Genomic DNA, 14,919 nt, shown 5'->3' with positions numbered 1-14,919 from the left:
AGGGACCCAGTTTACAAAAGAACTTACTACTAGCAATGACTAAAACCAAATATAATTTTTTTTAAAATTTCTTTCGTTAATATAAAAATATTGTTTAAATCTTATCAGAAGACTTTAAAATGATACATTTATGCAGACAATCTGTAATATAATTTTAAATTTTGCCAGATTTTACAATCATCAAAAATTTTAGTCTTAGTCATACAGGTTGGGACCAATTGCGCAAATGGGATATAATACCCAGTTTGGGATATAATATCCCAAATGGGCTATAAATTTACAAAAAATTTAAAAATTTTATTTTGGCTATAAATATCATAAATCTGCATCAAAACACTGAAAAAGGAATAACTTTTGGTTGACAAGTTTGCCTGTATGCCCATTGTTTAGGAGATTGATAATCATAAGTTCTCTTGAAAATTGGCCTTGGAACTAACAGCAAAATAGACTGTGTATAGTTGTTATAAATAAATAGTTGTAAACACCCCACCCCCAGTTACTTTAATTCTATCATTAAAATGATAAATGTCCTACTGACCTAACCTCTACTGATACTCGGTCATATTATTCAGGTTGGGACCAATCGCCCAAATGGGATATAATAGTCCGTTTGGGATATAATATCCCAATTGGGCTATAAATTTACAGTGCAAAAACTGAAAATTTTTATTTTGGCAATAAATATCAGAAATCCGCATCAAAACACTTAAAAAGGAATAACTTTTGGTTGACAAGTTTTCCTGTATGCGCATTGTTTAGGAGATTGATCCCTCGGAAGTTCCTCAACTTCTTGGGGATCAATCTAACAAACGGTAGGGTTGCAGAAAAACTTGCTTACCAAAAGTTATTCCTTTTTAAGTGTTTTGATGTGGATTTATGATAATCATAGCCAATTTTCAATTTTGGCATTGTAAATTTATAGCCCATTTGGGATATTTATATATTCCAAACCGACTATTATATATCCGATTTGGGCGATTAGTCCCAACCTGTTTGTAACTATTAATAAGCCCCTTCACGATAACTGCGGTACTACTCTTTTGCAGGGCAAATTAATAACTTTTGGCGAAGTTTTTTTTGATAGATAATTAAATTACGTATATAAGACAATTACTTTTACTTTTACGTCATATTTCGCCAAAATATAGCATTTTGCCCTGCAAAACAGTAGTACCGCAGTTATCGTGAACAGGTCCAGTCCAAAGACTATTTCTACCTACGTAGGTATTAATAGCTACCTAGGTATTTAAAGCTACCCAAAGTAGCTATTATTACCTACTTTCTGCTTTACTTGCATTTTGTGGCCAAATGCAGGAACGGCGCAACATGGTGAGCACAAACTTTCTTGATAGAGTCACACTGACGATGAATATGACAAAAATTTGGCCAAAAAATGAAAACTTCGAATATTATCAATTTTGCATAGAAACTAATGTAAAATTGCCGATTCAGGAAGTACGGGTAATCATTTTTTGGCCAAAATTTTGTCGTATTCATCATTAGTGTGACCATATAAAAAAATCTGGTATTCACCATGTTGCGCCGTTTGGTCTTTTGGTTGCAAAATGCAGAAATTATATAAAGTAGGTAAAAATAGCTACTTTTGGTAGCTTTAAATACCTAGGTAGCCATTAATAGCTACGTAGGTAGAAAAGTCTTTGGACTGGACCTGATGAAAGGGTCTATTGGCCTATAGTTTTAGGAAGTTTACCATAGCATGGCCTTACTCCAGCATGCTAGAGGTTCACGGCGAGATACTTTTGACTTGGCGCCGCGTAACCTCTAGCATCCATTGTTAAAATTCTCGCCGCTGAAACCCCAAATGGAAAAAAATTATTTTATTAAGAAATAAGGCTTTGTATATTAACGAATGGTACGAAATAATAAAATACTCAATATTTACGATAAAACTTAAGCATAAAACACTGTTAACCTATCGTATTAGCAATAAATCCATTATTTTTCAAATCGAAGCAGAAATTGAAACAAGTTGTCTGTTTAAAATTCGGAAATGGAATGCAGAAAATTTGACAAAACTAGTAATGCAACGAAAATTTCGTTTTCTGACAAGCAATCCGCAAAATTAATGTGCAGTCTTCACGAAAAAGAAAAATCGCCACAGGACATTTGGACAGACAGTTATCACAATTTCACAGGACCAAACAAATTTTCACCGGTCCAAAACTTTTTTCATATGATGATCACAACGTCATGTTTTTTCATAGCATATGAATCAGTAAACATGTATTAAGCTTTAAAAAAATATTTTTTTCCCTGTATTATTCCCCCCAAAAAATAAGGTTCGTTAGGTCAGGAATTCTTTTTTTTTGCTTATGTATGGCCAAACATCCCTGGACTGAATACCAGGTGTCATATTTCCAGTGGACACCCAACATGGCATCCAATATGGCTACCAAGCGGCAGAAAACAAACTTAGAAACTACACAAAGTTGTAGGGGGAAATTGTTGTTACCATAATGATTACTCTTTATATTTAAGGTAATTTGTAAACTAGATTGACATATTTTATGTTTCAAGCTAGTAAAAGTTATATATGCAAGTTATTTTTTTATTTAAATAAATGGAATCGGCTGATTGATTGTCAGAAAAAAATCCAATCGGGAATAATAATTATAAATATAAAAAAATGTTTGTTCCCCATTCAAATTATTATAATTTGAATGGGGAACAAACATTTTTTTTAGTAGGTGTTAAAACAATCACAATCAACAAATACAATAGATTTTTAAATATTGATTGCTAAAAGTGTGTTTTGTTATAAGATTAAGCGTCTATATGATGAAATAGAAATATAAAATTTAAATTCAAACCAAAACGAACCTCGGCCAAACGGACCGAATTTACTAGATAATGCATCGGACCAATCAGATTTTCACCTGTTTTGTCCGACGGACCGGTGCTTTTGGGATAGACTGAATGTGAAGACAAAATGAAAGTACTTCTGGTGACAAATTGGAATATTCCAATTTCCATTAATTAACAATAATATTGCCCACTGAATAAAATGGATTTTATTATTTCTTGTGACTTTCATACCTCATGCTAACACGTAGGTACCTGAAAATTACTTGTTTAAATTTTACTTTACGCATAATGTTCCGCCCCAAAATCTCAGGCGGAACGAGCGCGAGAAAATGGCCTTCGGATGTAAGAGTCCAAGGGGTATATAAGGAGCGTAGGGACGTTAACCGAGGCTCTTACTTTGTAGGAGTAAGCATGGCCTATAACTTTTCTTGGTAAATATGCCAAGTATCTAAGACTTGGTTACTTCTTTCAATCAGAAACCCTGTTTGATATCTTGGTCTGTTCTATCTTACAATCTTCCCCATCCTTTTGAATATATTTCCTAAATGTGGGCTAAATCTGATTTGGAGATAAGGCATTGTGCTGGCTAGATAGAATGTTCTATCGTTAAAATTATATTGTCCTACGGACCCGGTTTGGGCTTGTACCGAGACACAGTTAGATTATTCTAACTAAGTGCTGGCTGACAAAAATATATATGTATACATTAATTTGACAATTCCACAAACCTTTCATGTTTCCTATTATCTAGTAGTTAGAATAATCTAACTGTGTCTCGGTACAGGCCCTCAAAAAACCGGGTCCGTAGGACAATATCATTTTAACGATAGAACATTCTATCTAAGTATCTAGCAATACAAACCTAAAATGTTTTCTGCCACTCGTCCCATGCCACATGGGCGCAGACATCTTGAAAGTTGAAGGAGCAAAGTAGGTCCTACCAAGTTAGTAAATCTGAGATTAAATATATCTAAATATATAATGGTGTATATTGTAAAGTATTTTAATGATATATATCTAGGATCATAATTACTGAGTCAGTTATATTTTTTTTCTTTTGAGGAACGTTAAGAGAAAAGCAAATATCCTTGTACGAATGATTGATAAATTCAACTTCCGATTTGTAGATCGATGCAGCTTCTCTAAGGAATCGGAAAAGATACCATAATTTAGAAGCCATGACGTTAACACTGGGCTTCTAATTTCAGGTTTAAATAATTTTATGTTTGAAGTTCCTTTTATTGACGCATGACGTTTACACCACCTAAACCTTCATGCAGAATAGATTGTCAAAAGGGGGAGGGGCCTGAACTTTTCTGTCAAAATTATTTCTTTGCTTAAAAGGGCAAGAGATCACAGTTCTTTTCCTTTCCTGTAATTTTTTTTGAAGACTCGTATAAACATTTTCTGTCATTTCCTTAAATAGGACTGACATACACCAATGCTTTTAATAGATGTGCAGTGATGTACTTTTCATGTTTTGATGTAATACAGTCATTTAGGGTATTTCGGGTCACCCCGATTTTCGGGAGTCATCGGGGTTTTCTTGACACAATTCGCGCGAAACGTAAAAGAAAAATAAGAAGCTGTTGCAGTCACGTCCAGCAAGGTATGTTATATGCATTCACACAGTCACAAAAGAAAATACTGAAAATAGATGTCTTAATTAATACGTTGATTAATTGGCGTATGTTTCCCGATCAGAGAATTTTGCATGTCAAAAACGGAGACATCTTTTTTTCTTCAATGATGTGAAGTTTACGTCTGATAAAACAATACATGTTATATACAATGTACTGCTGGAAAGGAAAATTTATACGCTTTCTTATGCAACTAAACAAATTCTGGTTGCAATAAAATCTATTGAGGTAGTGGTGTATTCCTAACCCCCTTCGGTTTAGTGTATTTTGGGTCACGTGTGTTTCTACAGCTTCGTGTTTTGGTACGTCACATGTCAATGTTTACATTGTGCTTTTTCAATATTATCATGATTATAGCTTTTCTTTATGTAGAAAATGTTGCCCCATGTGCTGGAAAAAGGAGGAGTTGTTGTTATACCCTGCAAATACAAAGTGTGTCCCAAAAACTTCCATGAAGCATTGACTGTTATAGATCGAGCAGCATATTGAAAAGATGCCTGAAAAGTCGGTCATTGATGTCTCCTTATCATAAAGTGTACATGCATCACATATGATTCTTTGTATCAAAGTTCATTTCATAGAATGTGAAGTTGTTTTTATATGTCCAAAGTAGGACCTTTGTTTTTTTTAATATAAAAGTTTACATACTAAGTTTGACATACTTTATATCATTTTAAGATGCACATAAATTTACTATAGAATTTGCAATAAGAGAGAGAGAGAGAGAGAGAGAGAGAGAGAGAGCATGAATTTGCCAAAGACTGCAATGAGAGAGAGAAAGGATGCACATAAATTTGCCAAAGATTTTGCAGAGAGAGAGAGAGAGAGAGAGAGAGATGCATATTTCCACTAGAAAGTGAGGGGGTGTTTTATATTGTAGTATCAAGGTACTATATTATTATTATGTTTCTTTTGTAGATCTAAAGATTTTTATATGTTTATATTTTATATGAGTCCAAGTAGGACGAATTTACTTTTTTTTTGTTACTGTATAATTTTTTTTATAGCCTTTTACCATGTTTACATTCCTAGTCATTTTCCCGTTATTTAAAACCAGGTGTTTCCATTGTTACTTTTTTCTTTGTTAAAAAGTCATTTTATTCAAATAAATAATGACATAAAATGTTTGTCTCTGAATGTTACGAGAGAATTTAACAATCTAAAGGTCATAATTTCATGGTCTTCAAGCGAGATCCGCCCCACATTACACACGGTCAATATAGTGTGTTGATATGAGCTTTCACCGTGAGCGATTCCCCCACAAAAAAATCATTTCTGCTGAAATAACAACTTGATATTAGCAAAACTAACTAATTTTGGTCATAAAAGAACATTAAATATAATTTTTGTTTTGTTTTGCACACGTTTATAAAGTGACTCGAAATAACCGGAAGTGACCCGCAATTCCTTAAATTGGAGGTCTAGATAAAGCTCCCACTGGGGTCGTTTTATCAAAGATAATCGCAATTTGGTTCGTAAGTCTTTTCAATCAAACAATAAACTTCTTAATAATGCCCAGGAACCATTATTAATCTTGTTTGTTTAATTAATTGCAGTAGAAATGTAAAAAGTGACCCGAAATACCCTAAATGACTGTACCGTATAGCGGTTTTTCTTTGCAGGTGTAAAATTTGGCGTTTTACCTGCTCAAAGGTATGCCATTAATTTTGGCACAATTTATTTTAGCTGACACAGCGATTCAATTCTTTGCAGATGAACATTTAGAAGAGAACTTACTATTTTAGCTATTAAAATTTTAACAGTCTTCCATCAAAACACCAAAATAAGCCAAAATTAGCACCCCGCTAAAATAACCTGCTATACGGTATACTGGCCTTTTTTTCTATTAAAGTAGGATCATTCAAACATGTCATGGGCCAGTGAACTTCCTGCTGAGCTTCAGCGCCGACCGACTGGTCTTGTTGGATTGACAGGCCTGGACATCACTTACAACGCCATACACAAGCTGATCTGGGACTCGTTCTACAACAATCGAAGGTCAGACAGAGTGCCTCTACAGTTCAAGGTGTTTCCTGGAGACCATGAATACCCAAAATGTAGAACAAACAAGGTTTGGTCATAGCAGTTCAGTTAGAATAAGGAATTAAAGATATTTTGAATTCAAATATCTACCAAAAGACAATGCAATGCTACAAAATCGAGCGAGTTTTAAACTGAGACTCACAGAAATTTGATACAAAAGAGAAGAATGTTTGAAACAAGAGACTAGAGAAAGTTTTATTTTGAATACTAATCCATTTCCTCAAGGTTCAAGGACTAATCATTGCAAACCAAAGCTGTGTATACCTGTATATTTGTACTTGTAGAGACAGTCCTATGAGTGGTACATCCCTAAGGGGATCCTGAAGACTGGCTGGATGAATAAGCACCTGACCCTGGTTCCGGCGGTGGTGGTCGTCTTTTTTGATCTCGAATGGGACGAGCCCCTGTGGAAGGAGAGACAGATGGAGTGTGCCACCAGAGTGGAGATTGTCAGGTAGGTTAATTTCCACTAGAGTAGAGTAGATACAGTCAAACTTCACTTGTTTTATAAGAAAAGCACATGAAAATGTGGGAACCCCTAAGGAGTCAAACTATCTCTCCATCTTTCTGTGCCTTCATCTTTCCTTTAGCATTTTAATGGGCATGTAATGTTATGAACATCTACCATGAAAACTCAAATAGTTCACAAACAAAAGGTTTACAAATTTCTTCACTTATACTTTACTAGAAGAGCATTACACCTACAGATATATGGTCATTTCACTTAGTCTGTCTGCACTTGTGCATGTATGTTTCATCATGACACTTTGGATATAACTCATTGACAAACAGTTTGTAAATGAAATATGTTTTCAAATACACATAAATTATGTAATAAATTATAACTTTTGAGACTTTTGAATTTACAGAAATAGTTTACACGGGCGAGGGACGAAGGTGGCAGTGGTCTTGATACAGAAGAACGCCCCCCTCCCGCCTGGTGAGGATATGGTGGCCGCTGAGAGGGCCGCGTCCCTGTGTAGTGCTTGTGATTTGTCAGCTAAACAGCTGTATGTGTTACCCCACACAGACCACCTCATAGGCTACACCATCAGGTACAAAAATATTGTATTTAAATACGACTCCTCCAAAAAAAGAAGAAGTTTACTGCATAGCTTCAGATTGTTATTAAGACAGTGAAACTTATTTGGTTTAAGGTCATGCTTTAAAATTTTAAAGGTAAAAGGTCAAGATTATTTACATTTGTATAATTATCTATATTTGTAATAGTATAGTTCTATACCAGTAGTTTACATGGAAAGATAAACCCCTGAGTTTTCTTTGAAGGTTGGAGAATGCGTTTTACGAGCTGGCTCAGAGTTATTATCATGGGGAGGCTAGGAAGGTTAAATCTCACCGAGACTTTCTGAACAAGACGACCCATCAGCTGCTGTTTGTCAGGCATCAATTTAAGATTGCTTTCTTTAATGAGCTGAAACAAGACAGTCATACCGCACTCAAGTAAGTTCAGTAATTTCATAGGTCCCAGTGACTTCATTATAAACAAGACTTACTGTACTGGGTAAAAGTTGAAATAATATTGTAAATTACAATTTGTTTATATTGGTTCCTTTCAGACACTACAAACAGGCGTATGGGCACCTGCTGGATCTCAGAATGCATGACACAAACCTACTGGAGATTAAAACTATTGCTGGCTTCATTAGCTACAAGGTACTGTATACAGGGAAATTTTTGCCCCCACTTCATTTTCGCCCCTTTCGCCCTACCCTCAGATGGGCTAATTTAAAACGGGGCAAATTAAAAATACACAGCATGATTTCTTAAACAGAATTGTAACTGGGTGAATTTTAACCAGGGCAAAAGTGTTTTCGAGTTTGAAAGGGCTGAAAATAAAAGGGTTCTCCATCATTTGAGATTTTACTGTGTTGCCGAGTTTATGCGAAGCACTAATATTTCGCAGTATTTTCGCGAATAAATTCGCAACTGAATCACACTTCATTATAATTACAAAAGATTACAAGAGCATACTTATTTAAAAATCGGTAATTCGTTACACAAATGATATGGTCGTACATACTGATATAAGGGTAAAAACGTTCTGAAAAGCAGAGGAAATTCTGACCGATAGTCGAACTACTTAACATTTTTGAAAGTAGATTTGCCGTGTTTATTTATCAGGTTTCTTGATCGAGTTACCGCATTACAAAAAAAAAAGGAACTTCAGAACAGTAACATATTTTAAAGAGCCTTAAACATGCTGAAATTTCAAAATTTTCGGCAATTTATTCACTTTGGTACGATGTTATGTTTGACTTGCAGTGTTTTCATAATTCTAGAGCCGAGGCTCTATACAGTTTCAGTTTCTTTATTTCTTTAAGCCAACTGGCCCATCAGAGTATACGAAAGACAACTTAAAATATTTTTCATAAATAATACAATGTATTTTATTGCAATTACCAATTAACCGGTACATTGAATTGTGAAAACAATTTATTTGTCTTTGTTCTGGCATGCGTAAAGTCCGGCGACGGTCTAAGAGATAATTGATTTATTACTCGAGGTGAAGCCCTAGTAATTAAGTTTTATTAGCTCACCTGAGCCGAAGGCTCAAGTGAGCTTTTCTGATCACATTTTGTCCGTCGTCCGTCCGTCTGTCCGTCCGTCCGTCTGTCCATCCGTAAACTTTTCACATTTTCGACTTCTTCTCAAGAACCACTGGGCCAATTTTGACCAAACTTGGTACAAAGCATACTTGGGTGAAGGGAAATTTAAATTGTTGAAATGAAGGGACATATCCCCTCGCAAGGGGAGATAATCAAGAAAAGACAAAAATAGGGTGGGGTCATTAAAAAATCTTCTTCTCAAGAACCACTGGGCCAGAAAAGCTGAAACTTATGTGAAAGCATTCTGGGGTAGTGTAGATTTTAAATTGTTCAAATCATGACCCCCGGGGATTGGGCGGGGCCACAATGGGGAATCAAAGTTTTACATAGAAATAGGGGTGGGACGATATACCGATACACCGATACATATCGATATTTCCCTGTAAGATACGGTTTAAGATACAAGCATTCAAATATCGGTACGAAACGATACACGAACGACCTATCCAAAAATTGAAAATGAAAGTACCTGTCCAGAAAATGGCGGCTTGTACGAAGCGAAGAGACGATGTTGATATTGAAAACGCACTTTAGAACAAATAACTCGTTGGTTAGGGGTAAAAAGTTTTCACTTTTAAGCAGCCTAGGAAGATTGGACAAGAAAAATTCAGTATGTAATGCGTGCTATACACAGAAAATATCGTTTTCCAGAACACTTGATATTATTAATTGTTAGTCCATTGTACTTTTTTTTGTAATCTCAACTTGGCTACAGACTTTTAGCTATGAATTAATAAAAAATTGATCGATGTTTTTGAATGAAGTTTTAGTCAGTGTTCTCTGATAAACTACACAACTATTTGTAAACAACTTCTGAATAGTAATTTGGTAATGATAGTATGTACATGTATTATTGTTTTTGTAAAGTTTTAGTCAATGAAATTGATGAACTTCAAGTATTAATTTCAAAGCAAACATGATTTGATATAGAATAATTTGTTGATTTGATGCAAGACAAAAAAAAAGAAATAAAATACTAATTCTTTTGAATAGTTTTAAAATTTCTCATAATATCGAGATACGTATTGTATCGTGCCAATATATCGAGATATGTATCGTATCGCAAGAGGTGTGTATCGTCCCACCCCTACATAGAAATATATAGGAAAAATCTTTGAAAATCTTCTTCTCAAGAACCACTGTGCCAGAAAAGCTGAAACTTATGTGGAAGCATCCTGGGATAGTGTAGATTCTAAATTGTTCAAATCATGACCCCCGGGGATTGGGAGGGGCCACAATGGGGAATCAAAGTTTTACATAGAAATATATAGGAAGCATCTTTCAAAATCTTCTTCTCAAGAACCAATGTGCCTGAAAAGCTGAAACTTATGTGGAAACATCCTGGGGTAGTGTAGATTCTAAATTGTTCAAATCATGACCCCCGGGGATTGGGCGGGGCCACAATGGGGAATCAAAGTTTTACATAGAAATATATAGGAAGCATCTTTGAAAATCTTCTTCTCAAGAACCACTGTGCCAGAAAAGCTGAAACTTATCTGGAAGCATCCTGGGATAGTGTAGATTCTAAATTGTTCAAATCATAACCCCCGGGGATTGGGCAGGGCCACAATGGGGAATAAAAATTTTACATAGAAATATATAGGAAGCATCTTTGAAAATCTTCTTCTCAAGAACCACTGTGCCTGAAAAGCTGAAACTTCTGTGGAAACATCCTGGGGTAGTGAAGATTCTAAATTGTTCAAATCATGACCCCTAGGGATTGGGCGGGGCCACAATGGGGAATCAAAGTTTTACATAGAAATATATAGGAAAAATCTTTGAAAATCTTCTCAAGAACCACTGTGCCAGAATAGCTGAAACTTATGTGGAAGCATCCTGGGGTAGTGTTGATTTTCAGTTATACAAATCAAGACCCCCGGGTTGGGCGGGGCCACAATGGGGAATCAAAGTTTTACACAGTAATATATAGGCAAAATTTAAAAATCTTCTTCTCAAGAACCACTGGGCCAGAAAAGCTGAAACTTTTGTGGAAGCATCCTGGGGTAGTGTAGATTCTAAATTGTACAAATAATGACCCCCGGGGGTTGGGCGGGGCCACAATGGGGAATCAAAGTTTTACATAGAAATATGTAGGAAGCATCTTTCAAAATCTTCTTCTCAAGAACCACTGTGCCAGAAAAGCTGAAACTTATATGGAAGCATCTTGGGGTAGTGTAGATTCTGAATTGTTCAAATCATGACCCCTGGGGATTGGGCGGGGACACAATGGGGAATTAAAGTATAACATAGAAATATATAGGAAAAAGCTTTGAAAATCTTCTTCTTAATAACAACTGGGCCAGAAAAGCTGAAACTTATATGGAAGCATCCTGGGGTAGTGTAGATTTCAAATTGTATAAATTATGATCAGTTGGGTAGGGTGGGGTCACAATATGTATTACAAGGGGTAAATATAAGAGTACAGGATTGTCAAAGCTTCTCAGGTGAGCGATGTGGCCCATGGGCCTCTTGTAACTTTTTGAATTGAAAGACGGTAGAATTGTTTGATTAAAGTTTCAGTTAGAGAAAATTTTTTAGTTTAGATATTCTAATTATCACAAGTCTTACTGCGTCGGCAAAATTTTTACTGTGTCGCATGCATGAAATTTGAATCGTTACTGTGTCGGAGAAAATTTTACTGTGTCGGGAGCAGCACAGTAAAACAGCTCATGGAGAACCCTGGGGCGAAAATAACCCTGTATACAGTATGTACTTTATGGCTGAGAAGAAATGCCAGCCTGACATAGTGATACAATGTCAAAATCTTTTTGTAAAAGCAAAAGCATGCAGTATTAGATTTTAATGATTACCGGTAGTAAGAATTTTATCATATTAGGGTAAAGTATTTCTGCATGTCTGAATTAATCAATTATCATTATGTTTATATTTCCCCAGATTTGTAGACTGTCCTTCCAGCATACAGCTCCTTAGATGCTATTGCTCAGTTTAGAAAACACATAGACTTCTTCAAGTCACGAGTGGGCTGCCCAGAGTTAGCATTCGAACACAGTGCCTGGATGTCAAAACAGTATGTCTTCTAACATCAAACTATTTGTAGGCTAAGAAAAAATTTACTAGTTTTCTGGCTTGTATGTGAAGCTTTAGGTATGTACACTGTACATGTCTTTGTCAGGTTTCAAGTGTTTGGGGATCTTTTTTGATGAAGCTATAAAACTTGGCCTGACAGCAATACAGACACAGCACCCTGGGTTCTACTACCAACAGGCCGCTAACCACTCCATCAACAGGAAACAGCTGTGTAGGGGGCTCTGTAAGGTAAGGTGTATATATATGTCAAGGATTAAATAGTCAGCAACTCAATCAATGAGTTGATAAAATTACTCAGGATTATGACTTTTTATGATTACGTGTGAACCGTATTAGAGTCAGTCTACTATAATAGAGAAATATAAACCACAGTAACTGTTATTTAATAACTTTCCCCCTGTTGTAGCCCCTGAATGCAGTGTTTCAACCTGACCCCCTTTGAGAGCCTCAGTAACCTTGACTTCTATGGACAGAGGCCCTGGAGGCAGGGACATCAGAGTAAGTCACAAACTAAAATAGGTCATTTATCTGTGACAGCCACAAACTAAAATAGGTCATTTATCTGTCAAAGCCACAAACTAAAATAGGTCACAAACTAAAATAGGTCATTTATCTGTCACAGTCACAAAATAAAATAGGTCACAAACTAAAATAGGTCAGATATCTGTCACAGTCACAAACTAAAATAGGTCACAAACTAAAATAGGTCAGATATCTGTCACAGTCACAAACTAAAATAGGTCATTTACAGTCTTAAACAAATTTAAGTCAGTTTTCTGGTACAGTTTTAAACAAAAGTATTCTCTAAAGTAAGACAATTTTCTGTCACAATCTTCAACAAAAGTAAGTCAGTTACTGGGTATCTATCACAGTCTTAAACACAAGTATTCTTGATCATTCTAGCACAGTGTTAAAGAAGTGCTCCATGTTACAAGCAGAGTTTTAAACCAGCTTTGTTCTCCATGTTACTAACACAGAGTTTGATTTTTAGGCATTGAGCCTCCAGACATGCAGAGAGAACGGGATGGAATCATGGCTCTCCAGAGCTTAGAGATTAAAGTAGACCATTCTGTAAGTCAAAGTGTCACAAAAATTAAATTGTTATACTGTGTATGTACAGTAAAATTAGCCTTTTCATGTAGCCACTACATTCAGTGTTGGATAGACAGGTTTATAAGTGTTGTATGGTTCTCTTTCAGTGGCTGATTATTCCTCTACTCAGCAGTGCTGTAGCTCAATTCAAGAAATACAAATCTCCTCGTATGAAGCGATATCTCAGTAAGTACTAGTTTCAGAAATGCATGACTTTTACAACTATATAGTATTAAATTAGTTTAAAATTGTTCAGAGTATTGAGATATTTTTCATACTGAGTATATGCAATGATAAAGTAATAAGGACATGGCAGTGACATCTTAATCTTTTGTTTACTTTATGATAAAATTGACATTTCATAAAAAAATGCATGTTTTAGAGGTAATTATAAAGAGGGACATGATTCTTAAATCACCACAACAGTGGGGACTGGAATATTCTTATTCATGTCATTCTCTCTGGGTGTCAATTTCAGCTGTAACATCAAATGTGTTGCTATTGCTAGGAAAACAAAATTAATTATTAAATACTTCTAAATCCAATAAAGTTTAGTTTTTATCATGAAGGTATAATAATCATTATTCAGCTTTTCTGCCATTAATTTTTTTTCCAGTGGTACAAATGGGAGAGGAGTACTATCATGCCAAAGATTACAATAAGGCACTCATGTAAGTCTCAAAATAAGGCACTCATGAAGTGTAAAGTTTACAATAAGGCACTCATGAAGTGTAAAGTTTACAATAAGGCACTCATGAAGTGTAAAGTTTACAATAAGGCACTCATGTAAGTCTAAGGCACTCATGTAAGTCTCAAAATAAGGCACTCATGAAGTGTAAAGATTACAATAAGGCAATCAATGGCATATAAGTCTAAAGATTAAAGTAAAGCACCCATGTAAGTCTAATTAAAATATGGCTGTGACTTCATGTCTTAGGGGAGAAATTCAAACTGTTAGTTAAGTTATTACCCATGCTTGGCTGACATATCCCCTGTTTGCTGTAGGTTGTTGAACAAGGTGACCTGGGATTACCGTGGGGAGCGATGGTGGTCCCTCCTGACCTCGATTCTGGACATCTCTCTGAAGTGTGCCTACCTAACGGCTAAAGTCCAGGACTACGTGTGCTCTCTGTGGAACTCGTGGGACCATGTATCCTTCTCTCAAATACATGTACATACACTATAAATATAACCAATAGTTAATGGATTTATCTGTCTGTTTAGATCTTGTTGAAATGTGCATCCTTCTTTTGGGATTCAAAAGATTTAATAATTTAAGTCCTTAGTTAATGTATGATTGTTTTAAAAAAATACCAGTATCTTAAACTGTCATCTCTATTTATAAGTACATACGTGTTATCATGTGGTAGTGTTTCTGTTATATTTGGCTTTGACCTTGACCTATTACCAGATGTCAAACTCGGCAATGAAGAGAAAACAAGAATCCAGATGAACCTGACCAGAGTTATGAATGTAAGAAAAAACAAGCATCATAGAGAGTTTGATTTCTTTTTCTTTATCAATAACTTCTCTATTGCAAGCTCATGAAATGAAACTGATTGTTTATTTTGGTTAATAAATGGTAAAAGTAGGATGATGGTAATTGTGTGAAAACTTGAATTAAAATCCTACAGAAACTTCAT

General features: G+C 35.4%; 1 pseudogene; it reads left to right on the top strand.

The window, feature by feature from the left end:
- Positions 1–3,933: 3,933 nt before the first annotated feature.
- Positions 3,934–14,749, top strand: LOC134243165 (trafficking protein particle complex subunit 11-like; annotated as a pseudogene).
- The last annotated feature ends 170 nt before the right edge of the window (positions 14,750–14,919 follow it).

Source organism: Saccostrea cucullata, unplaced genomic scaffold, assembly GCF_032062105.1.
Source record: "Saccostrea cucullata isolate Sc308-1 unplaced genomic scaffold, CSIRO_AGI_Scuc_v1 ctg2403, whole genome shotgun sequence".
NCBI lineage: Eukaryota > Metazoa > Mollusca > Bivalvia > Ostreida > Ostreidae > Saccostrea > Saccostrea cuccullata.
The sequence above is the reverse complement of the archived record's forward strand: the minus strand, read 5'-3'. Positions and strand labels throughout refer to the sequence as shown.